Raw genomic sequence first — 15,254 nt, 5'->3', positions numbered from 1 at the left:
CCCACCCTCTTTAGGGTGCTAGGTCAAGTCACATAAAATCAATTCATTAAAATAATCAGACAAAAGCCTTCAATCCCACCCTGTGATCATCCCAGGAGAGTGGAGGTCAGTTCGGGGGCAGAGAGTCACAGCCTAGTGGAATATCATTTCCCCAAAATTGAGAAAATAGTAAACTGAGTTCAGGAAAAGCTCGCTTCTTCTGAAACATTAAGCAATTGGGGAGCATTCTGAGTAAAACCACTGCTTCAAGTAATTCCTCATTGATTTAGCAAGCTGATTACCTGCTGAGTTGACCATTTTGCAAAATGATCTTTCAGCACATGGTCTTCTTGGAAAATTGAATTCTGCGGGGAAGGCTGGATGGGCTGGCATCAGGGGAAGGATGGGGGTTTCCTGCCCCCTAGTGGCCTTTTGGCTAACGACAAGGGCACCAAGACTGGTTCCCCAGCACTTCCTCTCTCCCCTCTCCCTTCCTCTCAGTGGGGGTGAGGAGGGAGAGGGCTGACCTTCTAAAAATTATATAAGCCTGGAAGACACAAACTGTGCAAACAAGGAGGACTCTACCGGGCCAGGCACCATATTAGCTACAGGGGGTCAAAGACCCGCAAGACAAATCTCCATTGAAGTCAAAGGATGGGAAGAGGGACTGAACTATGGTTATGGAAAAATAGAACATGTCCTATATAGAGATGTGCTCAGGGTGCCATGGGAGCAAAGAGGAAGCTCCATAAATCCTACAAGATGAGAAACAGCCAAGTGGGGAAACAAATGTAGAAACAAATCCATAAACCATTCGTTTTCTATGCCAGATACTGTCACGGATGACATTGTAAGACCCACGGGAGCTCCACACAGTGGAGCTTCCCCCTACCCTAAGTCGTGAAGGACATGTAGAAATGTCCCTGCAAAGGACCCTCAGGCAAACCCCGCAGGCAGGCGTTCATTGTGCTGTGAGCAGCGTGGGGAAGTGGCGTCAGGCTGGAGGTCGGAGCACGAGCTAGAGGGTACTGCAATAGTCCAAGCTCGATGCACAGTGGAAAAAGGAACGTATTGATGATATATTTAAAAGACGGAAACAACGAAATAATTTTTAAAGAGACTAATTAAGGGTTGCCCTTGCAAGTGCTCAGGCTGCCACATCAAAGGGAGCGCTGTTCACGGCAGAGACAGTGCCTTCTTTCAAAAAAGTTGTGTTATATGTTGTTTAACTTCGTCGATGGGAACTGTGTTTACTACAACTTTGGCAGATGGTAGTGAAGTCTCTTGTAACTAAATGTGTATATTTTGACAGTTTTCTGATGGAATGAAATGTCTTATTCCAACAGAGTCTTTGTTTGTTACAGTAATTATTAAGAAATAATATGCTTATTTATAAATGTTTCACTTGAAGAAGAGACACCATTTTCTCATTCACATAGAGGCCAGTGGTCACCCCAGGCCGATTGGCTGTGGAATGTCTGGGGTCACAGCACTTCTAGGGGTCTTCGTGGAGACAGAGCTGTGGGAGGCCCATGTTTGGGAGGGACGGGGGAGAGATGGGCACTTCAGCCTGGGGACACTGAGTCTCAGGCACTGGAGACAGGATAGGCAGAGAAGTCCCAAAGGTCGTGACTGATCCCTCCTCCCATGTTATTTATATCAACCCTCCACTGGAAACAACTGAAATTAAACAAGAGAAAAAGGTTTTCTTCTGCTCAAAAGCATCCAGGAAGCAATAAAGCAATAAGAAATTACTGGACCACAGCAAGAATGGAAATGCAAGTAGGAATGCTTTCCCTGAGGCGTGGGGGGGGCGGTCCTGGAAAGATGAGAACCTTTGCTTTGCAGCCTCCCTGGGAGAGGGGATCGGACACCAAAGCCCCGTGGGAAGGGTCAGAGCAAACCTGCCCTGGACGAAGCTACCCCATCAGGGAAGACTGTTCAAGGCTTGGTGGTGAGCACGAGAGGCCAGCTGCTGAAGCAGGGCTGGGACTGGAAGGGTTGGCGTGAGATGGTGGCAAAGTGCTAGAAGACGTGAGGGGGACACTGGTTAACATGATTAGGCCACGTGGGTTTGCGGAGAGGCACCCACATCAGTTAGGCTTGTACCCTCCCACAGAGACTGGGAGATGGGCCGGCATCGCCAGGGATGGGTACATTTCAAAGGGATGGCACCCACATCCTTGAGAAAGACAGTTCTGGGTTGTAACACCGGCAGGAGGCTTTATAAAGATTTACCTCTCCAAAGGGTGGAGAAAGAATTTTCAATTACAAGTTTTCTAAAGTAAATTGTCTAAGAAGGGGGAGGTATGGGGGGTGGGCCAAGAGTCAGGACCTACCTGTCTCAAGTTTAGCCGGGCTGGGGGACGCGAACACACCTGGCTACACCTGTGCCTTCCTGGCGGGAGTGGCTGGCGGGGGCACATGCACCTGCTACCTGGCCTCTCTTCACGCTCCTGGTTATGGTCCCGGGGTCAGACGGGCTCTGAATGCTGGGCATCATCCCCGGGGTCATAGCCCCAGCCCCTCCCCACCGCCCCAGCCAACTACTTCCTAGCTTCTCCTCTCTTCTAAGGCCTCCCCACCTCCCCTCCCCACTCAGTGGGTGCCCTCGCTTCTTCATTCTTTAGGAAAGCAGAACCGGTGGGTCCAAAAGCCCCACTGCTACATCCCCTCCACCCCCCCAACCATCCCCACCCCCAGCCTTGGGCTGTGCCACGGACTCCACCTGCCTTCCCATTACCGCGACCGACCTGTCCAGACCCCGGCCTGAGCCCAGCTAATCCGATTGTACATCAACCCTCTTCCTCACCCTTCTCAGGGACGGCACTCTGGCAAGTGCCCCCCCACCCCAGACCATCTGCGCCCCCTCTCTCCTGGACCACTGCCAACAGCATGCAGCCATGCATATTCTCCCAGCTTTAAAAAGAAAACTCCCTTGCCCCACTCTCCCCTCCGGCTACCACCCAATTTCTCTCTCCTCTACTGCAAATTTTGCAGGTGTATTATCTAGGCCCAAGGTCACCTTGGGAAGAGGTGATCTTTCCAGGCTTTTTGTTTTTCTTTCATTTTTTTCTTAAGGATTTGATTTTTAAGTAATCTCTGCACCCAACATGGAGCTTGAACTCACAACCCTGAGATCAAGAGTGTCACAGACTATGCTGATGGAGCCAGCCAGGCGCCCTGGCCTCAGCCTTTAACACCCAGGCATGGGGCACTGGGGAGGGAGGGCAGCTCCCCCGCAAATGGTTCTGACGGCACCTGGCAGGCATTTTCCAGGATCCCGGGACATCCGCTTCTGCCACCGCCCCGCTGCTGGCTGGAGAAGAGCAGAAGAGGATTTGCAGGGAGTTTTCTTCCAACTTACAGCCTCCCTGGAGCCTCTGGGTCCCCTGCCATCCCCTGGGCTGCAGCCACCACCCCCACTCTGTGAGTCCCCCAGGGTGCTCTTAATTTGTTTCTTTCTTGTACGTTTTTGATTTGAGGTTTTCTGAGTGGTTTTATTTTTTTTCCCCCTGATGCTGCTGTTACTTTCGATTTTGGTTTCTGAAATCTTCATTTTTCTGTCCCTTCTTCCCCAAAGGAGACTCAGCAGAGGGGGTGAGCCCCGGGCGGCGAGCTTGGCATCTTGGCAGGACCAAGCTGACCTTGCTCTCTCCCACGGAAGCGGGAAGCTGCCCACACTGCCGTCGGGTGCTGAGCAGGCGGAAGTGTTTAGAAAGGAGCCCTGACAGGCCGAGGGGAACCCCTACCAGACACCCAGTGGGCTGCTACCAAAAAACACATCTAGAGGCAGACGAGTGTCACTCCTACATCCCTACTTCCCAAGGGAAAACAGTCATGAGACACTTTCCTGCGGCCTCTGCAACTGTGAGAACCCCCACCCCCACTACTCCACCTCCCCACTCCATAAGGCCCAAGATGGCCGCTTCCAGTGAGGTTCCAGAGCACGGAGCAGGGAGACCCGTGGTGGTCCCTTGTAGTGAAGGGCCACCCAGGGCTGTCCTGACTTCTGGTGTGTCCTGCTGTGTTTATTGCTAAGCAAGACGAAGTGCTCCCTTGTTGTTACAGTGATGGTCATTCTCTCTGCACCTCAGCTGTCAGCAAAGAAATTAAAGAGTTGAATTGCTTCTGGAAGGTTCTAGAGACACAGGCCAGGCCCAAGAGTCCTTGAGATCTGAATCGGCAGTGAAAATAGAAAGTTCTTAAACCCCAAGTGGTTGATAATGGTAGCAAAACAGCTTTTTGGAGGTTAAAAGTGTGTTTGTATCAGACTTTTGAAAGGTCAAGAGTAGTTAAAAGCTAGTGAGAGACCTGATTTTGACGTAAAGAAAACCACCCAGAGAGAAGGAACAAGTCAGCATAAAGGGAAGGGGAATTTCTGGGAAATTCAGCAAGAGCTTTACAGCCTCCCAGAGCTTCCTGTGAGGGGAGACAGTTTCACACTGGTTCTTCTTCCAGAAGTTTCTCCAAATTCTCCAGATTTGTTCACCTATAAAGAGCAAAGATTTCGGGAGAGGGGAATGGGGAATTACGGTTTAACAGACAGTTTCAGCTTTACAAGATGAAGAGGGCTGGGGATGGATGGCGGGCATGGTTGCATGGGCATGACCGTGACCTTGCGAGTCCTGACCAGCCGCACGCTGGGAGTGGAAAGGCAACGCTTTCGGCCATGACGCGACCTCCACACCAAGTTAGTCCTCTCGGGTGTCTGGTTCATCCCCACATCTTCAAAACAACGCTGCACACGAGGAGAGATCCCTGCACGCCAGGACCTCGTGATCTTGCTTCCAGATGCTTCTCCAACTCCCGCCACAGAGCCCACGTAAGGGACAGAGCGCCCATCCGCGGATGAACAAAAGAGTGCGGGAAGGAATGAATGAGTACATGAGAAAAAGCACACACTCCTTCATTCTGGGTTTCTTGACATAAACCCCAGGAGTGACACATTCCTCCCGGAGCCTCCTTCGATTGTGTGTCTGGAAGAATGGGAATTCGGTCTGCCTTCCTCAGGACTTGGTGCGCGGTAGAAACCGACGCCTCCCACCCCTCAGCCACGACCCCGTCTTTCAGCCCCAAACCTCCTCACGTGGCCTGGGCCACAGGTGAGCGCTCCAAGACTTCAAACCCGGAACAGGCAGAGAAGCAGGAAGACAGAGGGACAGCTGGACACCTCCAAGGGCAAACTGTCCCCTTTCCCCAAGGACACGCTCCCCTTCCTGCTTCCTAACCCCTTCCTGCCCTCTTCTCCCCTTCCCTCTGTATTTTTGACCAATAGGTCTTTCTCTTCTCACATCGCCAATTGTTAAGATGTGGCTTAACAAAACTTCAGTTTGTGGCTCTTCTGGACCTACAGACAAGAAGTTGGAAGATGTTAGAAAAAATCAAGGAAGCAATCAGTCATCACTCGTGGTCACTCTTACCCTTTCTCGCCGGGGCTCATCATAAGTTGATAATTATATATGTGGCCAGAATTGTATTTTCTGCTATCAACCCATAGATATTATCATCCTGGTACCCCCGGTACTAGGGATGGCAGGTGGTAGAATCCAGCTCGCCTGGCCACACAGCTCTTTGCGGGGCTTGGGGGACCAAGGATGTGAGTGCGAGCATTTCAAGAACCCCCCCATCCCCCCCAACTAGACGTTACCGGAAGGAAAGCTACATCTTCCTCCTTCCCGGGGATTAATCAAGCCTGGGCAAATCAGCAGGCATCTAGCCCTGGGCCAGCTCTCCCGGAGATGCACTTCGTAGTGTCAAGGCCTTTAGCACCGCTAAAGTGACATCAGCAGCAAGTGGTGAGGGGTATTTACCGTAATTTACGGTACCGTAAATACCATAAAAAGTGGTACGGTATTTACCCCAGGGCAGAGCAGACAAAGGCGACTTGGCACACCAGAACAACAGCGGGCTGAAACGCAAGGGGGCCGACAGACGAGCCATGAGCCAGAAAGAACCTCGGGGTCACTTGCCTCCTGCTTCTCAAACTTGGGTGCTGCTCCGTGGGCTAAGGACTAGCGCTAAGGCTCTGATGGACCAAATATGGATAGATAATAAAGAATCATTCGCAGTGAGAACTTCTGAGCTAAATGAAAACTTCCCCAAAAGCCTGGTTTGCAGATGGTGGCCTTGGGACACCCCCGCCAAGCCTGTCTCTTGGGCCAAGGACTGAGTCGACTCTTTCTGAGATGCAGAGAATAATCACATTATATACTTGAAAGTTGTTAAGAGAGTAGGTCATAAATGTTATTACCACACACACCAAAATAAGGGAATTACATGAGAGATGGAGGTGTTATATAACCTTAGTCCGATAATCATTTTACAATACATAGGGGTATCAAATCATCACATTGTATGCATTACTTATGTATGTTATATGCCAATAATATCACAATAAAGCTAGAAAAATATTTTCAAAATTTTAAAGGCCCTTTCTTTTGAATAAATAAATAAAGTTAACGGCAATGGCGTGACACCCGTGTGTCCTGACTCCTGGCCCACAATGTTTCCTGCCACACCACACCTGTATTTGATTCCATGCATTCCAGAAGCATAATGAATTAGAAGCATCAGGACCATAAAAGTCAACGTAAGAGACAGTGCAACACGGCCGGAAAGGGCACGAATTTTCAGGGCAGGTAAAGTCCCAGGTGGGAGCCAGGAGCAATCAAGTCGACCTCTACCCTCCTCACCTCCTGACTCCGGAGCAGGTGCTCCCAGGACCAGCCTGCCCTTTTTCTCTCTTGCTTCTGTCTCCAAACTGCTCTTAGTTCCCCCTGGATCCTGGCTCTGGCAGCTTCTAGCTCTGTCTCCACGGGGTACCCATCCCCAACACCTGCTTTCTGCCCTGGCTTCCTGACCACTGGTGATGATTCTCAGCTGCCACCTGCTGGCACTCATCAGTTACACCAGCCGGTCATCCTGAGTTAGCAACCCTTGGTCAATTACATTTAAAATTCCCTCCCCAGTAGGGAGTGGGCTTCTCCCTCTTCCTCTGCCCCTACACCCCCCCCAATTCTATCTCTCTCTCTTTCTCTCTCTGTCTCTCTCTCTTTCAAATAAATAAATAAAATCTTAAAATAAATAAAACAAAAGATACTTCCCTCCAAAACAGACCTCACACATGCACACATGCACTGTATATACATACAGATATATCAGCATATACCATTATACCAATAGAATACCAATATAGCTTATGAATGCAGACACACAAATCCTCACCAAAATACTAGCATACAAAATCCATAAATATACAAAAAGAATTATACACCAAGAAAAAGTGGGCTTTATCCCAGGAATGCAAGGTTGGTTTGACATCTTAACATCAATTAATGCAATATACCATATCACTAGAATAAACAACAAAAACCACATGATCAGAGACACAGAACAAGCATTTGACAAAATCCAATGCTCTTTGGTAATAAAGACATTCCATAAATTAGGAATGGAAAAGAACTTCCTCCTCCTGATAAAGGGCATCTACAAAAAATCCACAGCTGAATCTCAGGTCCTCTCACTGCAAAGTGGATGCACCTTACACCTTACACCCAGGTGTCTCTGGCAAACCCCAGGACAGGACAGGCTGGAGGGTCACGAGAAAGGCCTCTCTCCTCTAAAGACTCTCTCCCCCATGTCCCAAACACCACACTGTCATCGGGCCTCTGGTCTAAGGCATAAAAGACCCAGTTAGAATGCTAATTTTATGCAGGAGGGTTAATACATGAAGCCCCTGTCACTTGTGACTCCTTGGCCTGAATGAATTTTCATGAGCCCTAGCAGGGGGCTCAGGCATGGGTCATGAGACGAGTATACTTTGGTGAGTGGAGGAATAAGGAAAACTGGATCTCAGGGGTGCTGAGAGCAGGCCAGGTGGGCATTGGGGCCACAGACGCAGAAAGCCGGAGGTAAAGCTGGAAGGGCAGAATGGGCACAAAAAGCCAACTGGCCATGTCCAGTGCCGCAGAGCAAGCAGCCTTTCCTGCCCGGAGTGTGGAATACCCGATGGAGAATTTGCTCCAGGAAGGACAGGGCAGGCAGTCAAATCTGGTGGGAAAGGGCAGAGAGGCACCAAGGCCCGCAGAATGCTCTGGATCCACAGCTGCTCCGCCCTGGAAAGCGGATAAGCTGTGGGCTGGAGAAGAAAGGAGAGAGCCCAAAGCTGCAGGAAGGGGTCCGATCCGAGCTCTGCCTTCCCAGCTGGGACCCCCCCACAGGACTTTGTGCACTTGTCCAAGCATGGTGCCCCCTTGCTAGAAGGGAGGTAAGAAGACCTGCTTCCTGTGTTCCCTGATGCACATGATGACAGCTTGGTGGATGGAAGTCTGCGTCCTGCCTTTGCTACTGTTGAACAGCACATCCCTGGCTAAGTGCTGGCACTCTGCATGCATCCATTCTCTCCTACAAAATAGGGAAAGCGGAACACCTTCAGAGACTCACAGGGGGGGAGGACTGAATGAGACTCTGCTTGTAAATGATCAAGTGCCCATCCCGTGGGGGTCCCTAATAAATGCTAGCTCAGATTGTAACCCAAGGGCGCCTGGGTGGCTCACTCGGTTAAGCGGCTGCCTTCGGCTCAGGTCATGATCCCAGGGTTCTGGGATCAAGTCCCATAAAGGGCTCCTTGCTCAGCAGGGAGTCGGCTTCTCCCACTCCCTTTGCTCCTCCACCCCCACCCCGTGCTCTCTCTCTTTCCCTCTCTCTCAAATTAATAAATAAAATTAAAAAAAAACAAAGATTGTAACCCACGCCCCGGGAGTGGCAAGCAGGCACGGAGGGGCTGGTGAAGTATGTGAACATCGAATTTGAGGAGTGGGGTCCCTGGCACCCCACAAAAGCCAGTGAAGGTGAAGGGTGGAGCAGAGAGCCTCTCTGAGCATTTCTCTCATTTGACTCAAGATCTCTCAGTGCCTCCCCCCAGTGGAACCGTCAGCTCCACACTCCAATGGGCAGGTCACCTGGAGCGCCAGGGGACACCCTCCATGCCAGAGCCAGGCAGGGGATCGGACGCTCCCCCCAAACCGCTAGGCTTTAGGGATGGCTTCTCAGCCTGATAAAGACACAGTGCTGGAATGGGCGCCCACCCCGCTCCTTGGACCTTCACCAGGAAATTACCATTTTAAACAGACTGTGAGCTGTGTGTGCTGACTTCTTCACAGTTGCTCTTTTCAAGGATGGCCCGGAGCCTTCCAGAGCCTGCCTTCCAGAGCCTCCCTTCCGAGGGGTGGGCAGGGGTTGAACTCAAACATTTCCTCTCCCTCACCAACACTAGCTTTGCTAGCAGTATTAAGGGAAATTTCGAAAGGCTAGCATTGAGCACAAGCATGCTTTAAGCTGTTACTAGGAAATCTTCTAACACACAACGACGATAGAATGAATGAGAGGAGCCCAGCTACCTGTTGCCCGACTTCAGATTATCAACACGTGGCCCCTGTGCTCCACCCCCTCGGTTCCCACCGCTCGCACCCATCCCCCATCCTGGTCGAAGCAAATCCCAGACAGCATTTCATTCCGTGTGTATCTCTGAAATTAAAGATCCTTTATTAACATGAGTACAAAAACCTAATTATAACTAAGAAAAAGCTGTATTATTGAATACTCAGTAAACGCTCAGATTTCCCGCAGAGCATCCACACTTTGAAGATTTATTTACTGATGAAAACAGCCCACAGCTCTTGAGCTCGTGGCTGCTTCCCCACTCTTACTGCAAGTTTCCCTCCCCCTGGTCCTGAGGCCGGCTCAGCCAGGGGCTCCGGGCACCAGCCCATGTCACAGCTATTCCCGCCTAGGATACGTCAGGCAATTTGGAGCCAACTTCCTTTGCTAGCTTTTTTGGCTAACTCTCTTCGGAAAGTGACTCTAGTTTCCATCTCATTTCCTCTCGAAACCCAGGAAAGAAACACGCACAAAGCTTCTGTGCTTGGAAATTTCCCTTCTCTCCTCTATTAGCCGTCAGACTTCAGTTCATCTCTAAGGGGACAACTTACTTTGACAAGTCGGCTTTTTTGACTCATTTCCACAGAGGCTCCGAAAAACCCGATGGCTCTATTTATTCATTCAAGGCATATTTATTGACAGCCCACAAGCTCCCTGACCTGCCGCTTCTAATATAAACGTGGCCGGGGTGCCTTCGGAGGAAACAGCCCTCCTTGCGAAGTCCAAGGCACTGAACGTCAGTTCCCCAAACGTGCACTAGAGGGCACCACTCTCCCATCGGCTTCTGCTGCAAAGTCTGGCGTAACTATGCAGCCTATTCCGGGTTGTTTTCTTGCTTGAATACGTTTTATACACAACATGTGGAAGTTCAAGATGTACAATGTGTTGCTTTGATATATTTCTATATTTTAATATGACTGCAGTTCTACTGATATCTATCACATTACATAATTATAGTACAATATTGTTGTCTATACTCGCTATACTGTGGGATAGATCTCTGTGGCTTATCTACTCTGCCTTGCAAGTTTGTATCCTTAAACAACGTCAATCTGATCCTCTTTGTCTTATTTAGATTCTGGATACCTAACCACATCGTCAGCCAAATGAGGACTCACAGGTCCTGAACCTTAATAAGGAAATAACTTCATTTATTGGATGCATAGACAAAGAGAGAAAGATAGGAATTCTATAATTCTTCCAAACAGGTCCCTTTATCCATTAGCCACAGGTACAACTCGAAGGCTTATGGGTTTTGTAAAATTACGATTACATTGAAGACTGTTTTTAATTCAAAATACCCAAAAAACCCTGCAAAATCGCAATCAATAAATCTTTACTGAAATGTCTACAACCAGCAATGTATCAACTTTGCTAACTTTGAAGTGTCATCTCAAAAAGATTTCATTACATTTGAAACAATTCATAGGAACAGACAACAGCAGTAACTATGAAAGATGTGTTTGGGTTTGGTTTTGTCCTATTTACTTGGTTTTGGTTTGGGTTTTTAATTACAAATATATCGAGTCTTAGCTAAAGCTTTTTCTACATCTATTGAGATGACCGTGTTTTTCCTCCATCACTCTGTTGAAGGGGTATATTTCTTTTTTTTTTAAGATTTTTTTTTAATTTATTTATTTGACAGAGTTAGAGACAGCCAGCGAGAGAGGGAACACAAGTAGGGGGAGTGGGAGAGGAAGAAGCAGGCTCATAGCGGAGGAGCCTGATGTGGGGCTCGATTCCATAACGCTGGGATCACGCCCTGAGCCGAAGGCAGACGCTTAACGACTGCGCCACCCAGGCGCCCCTGAAGGGGTATATTTCTTTAACAGATTTTTCCAAAGTTGAACAATCCATATATTTGTTCCATAAAATCTTCTTGGCCATGACATATTTTTCAATAGATTTCAGGATTTGATTTGCTAATGTTTATTTTGGATTTGTGTGATTATGTCCCTAAGTGACATTGACCTAAAAATCTTCCTTTGTTGTGTTGTCCTTGTTTGGTTTCGTTTTCAAGCTTTTGCTTGACCTCGTTCAGAGTTTGCAAATGTTTATCCCCCATTCTCTGGAACTGAGTGTAGATGAAGGATCATCTCTTCACAAAAGTTTGACACACCTTCCCAGTTAAAGTGACCTGGGCCTCCCATCTTGATCCGGGGGGGTTGAGGGAGTGTTTTAGTTGATGACTGATTCAATTACTCTAGGCTTATAGATATATTCAGATTGTTAAAGTGTCTTTGGATAATTTATGTTCTTCCAGAAAATTATTCATTTCCTGTGACTGTAAATGGTCATGAATTGTGGTATTCTTCTGTGATTTTTCAAAATCTCCACTGTGCCCACAACTACAATCTCTCCGTTTCCAGCATCATTTACATGTGTCTTCTCTCTTTTTAGCCGGAGGTTTGTCTATTTTATTTGTCTTTTCAAAGAACTGGTCTGGGTTTTATTGAGTCGCTAATAGTATTTTGTTTGCTACCCTATCAACTTCTCTCTGTGTTCCTCTTCTTCGGGCACATTCTGTTGTATGCTTTCTAACATTTTAAGTTGAGCTCTTCGCTTTTCGGCTTTCAAACATTCTTCTCTTCAGATGAGTGCAATTAAGGCTAAACTTTCCCTCTAATTACTACTTTCATTGTACAGCACAAGTTGGTTTCTTTTAAGATTTTATTCATTTATTTGAGGGAGAGAGTACTAGTTGGGGAGGGGCCGAGGGAGAGGGAGAAAGGGAGAATCTCAGGCAGGCTCCCCGCTAATCACAGAGCCCAATGCAGGGCTCGATCCCACAGCCCTGAGATCACCACCCGAACCGAATCAAGAGTCAGACACTCAACCGACTGAGCCACGCAGGCGCCCCTGTACAGCACACGTTTTAAAATGCAGTGTTTTCATAGCCATCCATTCATAAATATTTTGTCGTGTCCATTACATTTTCTTCTGTGATCTGTGAACTATTAGTGCGTTTTTAAGTCCCTGAATGTACAGAAACTTTTGTTGTTTTGTTATTAATTACCTCTAATTTTACTGCATTGAGTTCACAGAATATGATCTTCCAGTGATCTTTGGGGGTTTTTTGAGAGTTGCCCCATAAATAGGACTGTTGTATTTACTGGTCCTATTTCTCAATTTTCTCATATTGTTAAGATTTCCCGAATATGCTCCCACGATGGCCAACAAAACAGTCCCATTGTATAATACTCTCCAGGCCGTAGGGGGAAGTGATTCTAAATACATACCAACCGGGGGGGACGACAGAAACCGAAAGAAGCTCCCAGATGATATTTTCGTTCCAACTCCAGCACTATACCCAGAGCACAAACCCAGTCGAAGCCAGCATTCACGCACACAGGCCATCGACCTCTTCCCTGGGCTCCCAGGGTCAGGCACCCCAGTCCCAGACCTGCAAAATTTCACCGAGTCTTTGAGGGCTTTACACACAAGAAAATGAACCATCAGATGATGTTCAAATGCTGTTATTGGAGATCAACCAAGAACATAAGAAATTAAATATTTTCTTTTATTTTTTTTAAGATTTTATTTATTTATTTGACAGAGAGACAGCCAGCGAGAGAGGGAACACAAGCAGGGGGAGTGGGAGAGGAAGAAGCAGGCTCCTAGTGGAGGAGCCTGATGTGGGGCTTGATCCCAGAACGCCGGGATCATGCCCTGAGCCGAAGGCAGATGCTTAACAACTGTGCCACCCAGGCGCCCCTAAATATTTTCTTTTTAAAGATTTTATTCATTTATTTGAGAGAGAGAGCACAAGCAGGGGGAGGGACAGAGGGAAGCAGGCTCCCTGATGAGCAGAGCCCAACGTGGGGCTCGATCCCAGGACCCTGGGATCATGATCTGATCCAAAGGCAGACGCTTAACCGACTGAGCCACCCAGGCGCCCCGAGAAATTAAATCTTAAGGAAAAAAGCGCACAAGGCATATGGGATAATCTGCCAACTGAGGGATTTGCGCAGTCAAAGGGAGAGAACAGAGTACCGGCTGGACAAGCAAGACAGCCCACAGCCTGTCAGTTCACCGCCGTCCGGGACACGTGCTCGGACAAGCCCATAAGCCCCCCGGACTGACCCTGACCCCTTGCCCCACACCACCCTGGCCATAAGGACTGGCGTGTGCCTGCTCAGCAGGCACCCTCCCAAGGCTCACCGGTGAGGTTGGCTGTGCCGGGAGAATGGACTGTATCCAAGGGACTCCCTCAAGGGACAGTGGCTGTCACACCAAAATCCACCCTGGGAACTCTGTGTGTGAGACAAAGAGAAGGACACACAGGGCAGGAGGCGAGGAAGCCAAGGGCAGTGGCAGAAAGCAGCATTAGCGACAAGGCGCCTTGGCAAACACCGGACCGCAGGTGGGAAAGACGGCCAGTGCGTCCTCCTTCGCCGGCCCAAAATACACTTCTTATGTTCACAGCAAGACCGAGGCCTCCCCGATCCCAAGAACACGATCCATTCTTCCTCCAGGAGCCCCACACCGCACATACACCAGGGTGCTCACCTGCGGGGGAGGCTGCCTGTCCCCAGTGATCCTCAGCCTGTGTTTCTCTCACCTCCCAGGACCCCCTGTGCACCCCCATGCCACCGACCTCCAGCGCGCCCCTGGCCCTCACATGGACACAGTTCGCACTGCTCTTGGACACAAAGGCTCTCTTGAACCACATGCCTTAAACCTAACGTCAGGGGCACTGCTTGTCCCTAGCGGGTTTCCACGTGCCAGGAGAAGGACCAGCTCAGCCCCTCACAAATGAAAGGTCCTTCCCACAGTTCAGAGGCCCCGATCCCCAGGAGCTCTGCTGAGGGCTCAGTCTGCTGAGCATCCGACTCTCAGGTCATGAGATCGAGCCCCGAGTCCGGCTCTACACTCAGCACACGCGCTCTCTCTCTCAAATAAATAAATCTGGAAAAAAATCAAATCAAATCAAAATGATGATTATCAAACACACAGCTAACACGCTGTCTTGAAGCATCTGCATTTGAAATGCTGCCCAAATCCCAGGCTAGTTTGAGACGAGCCGTGAGAATGTGTTTTACTGGGTTTAACGGATGACTTTCTAGAAACAAAGGTCTGCTCCAAGGTGTCTTTCCATCTGTGCAGCTAGGAACTGCAGTCATCTTGCCTAAAGAAAAAAAAAATTAGTTCTAGTTCTGCTCCGGAGTCGAAGAGGTGGCAGCCATAGGAAGGAGCTCGGCTGAGTCACAGGACAAGCGTTTGGACCAAGGAGGAGGAATGCCCTCCTGGGGGACACAGCTACAGGGCCTCCCTCACATCTCATGAGACCTTGCAGCCAGCGTGGTCTCGGCTCCTTACACCCCAAAAGAGCCCACGCGAGCAGTCAGAAAGTGACTATGGAACTTCAACCCTAAAAGAAACGTCTACACGGCTCATTCCATGGATCAGAACTAATTGCGGTTCAAAATGGTAAGGATCTTGAGGTGCCTGGGTGGCTCCGTGGGTGGAGGATCCAACTCTTGGTTTGGCTCAGGTCACGATCTCAGGGTCATGGGATCAAGCCCCCTGTCAGGCTCTGTGCTCAGTGGGGAGTCTGCTCCAGGTTCTCTCTCTCTTCTTCTCCCTCTTCCCCTCTGCTGGCTCGCTAGTGCTCTCTCTCTCTCTCTCTTTCTCTCAAATAAATAAACAAATCTTTAAAAAAGAGAGAGACAGAGAAACTTTAAAAAATGGTAAGGATCTTGGCCAAAGCCACACAGCTATACTAGACTGCAACCCTTGACCCTTCGTCTAGATTCTAAGGCCTTGTCTGCAGCTGGGAGGGGCCCTAGAGCAGCGGGTGAGGAGCTGCCACACCAGCACTTAGGGCCTCTGGC

This window comes from Ailuropoda melanoleuca, chromosome 1 (assembly GCF_002007445.2).
Source record: "Ailuropoda melanoleuca isolate Jingjing chromosome 1, ASM200744v2, whole genome shotgun sequence".
Classification (NCBI taxonomy): domain Eukaryota; kingdom Metazoa; phylum Chordata; class Mammalia; order Carnivora; family Ursidae; genus Ailuropoda; species Ailuropoda melanoleuca.
Note: the sequence above shows the minus strand (reverse complement) of the source record.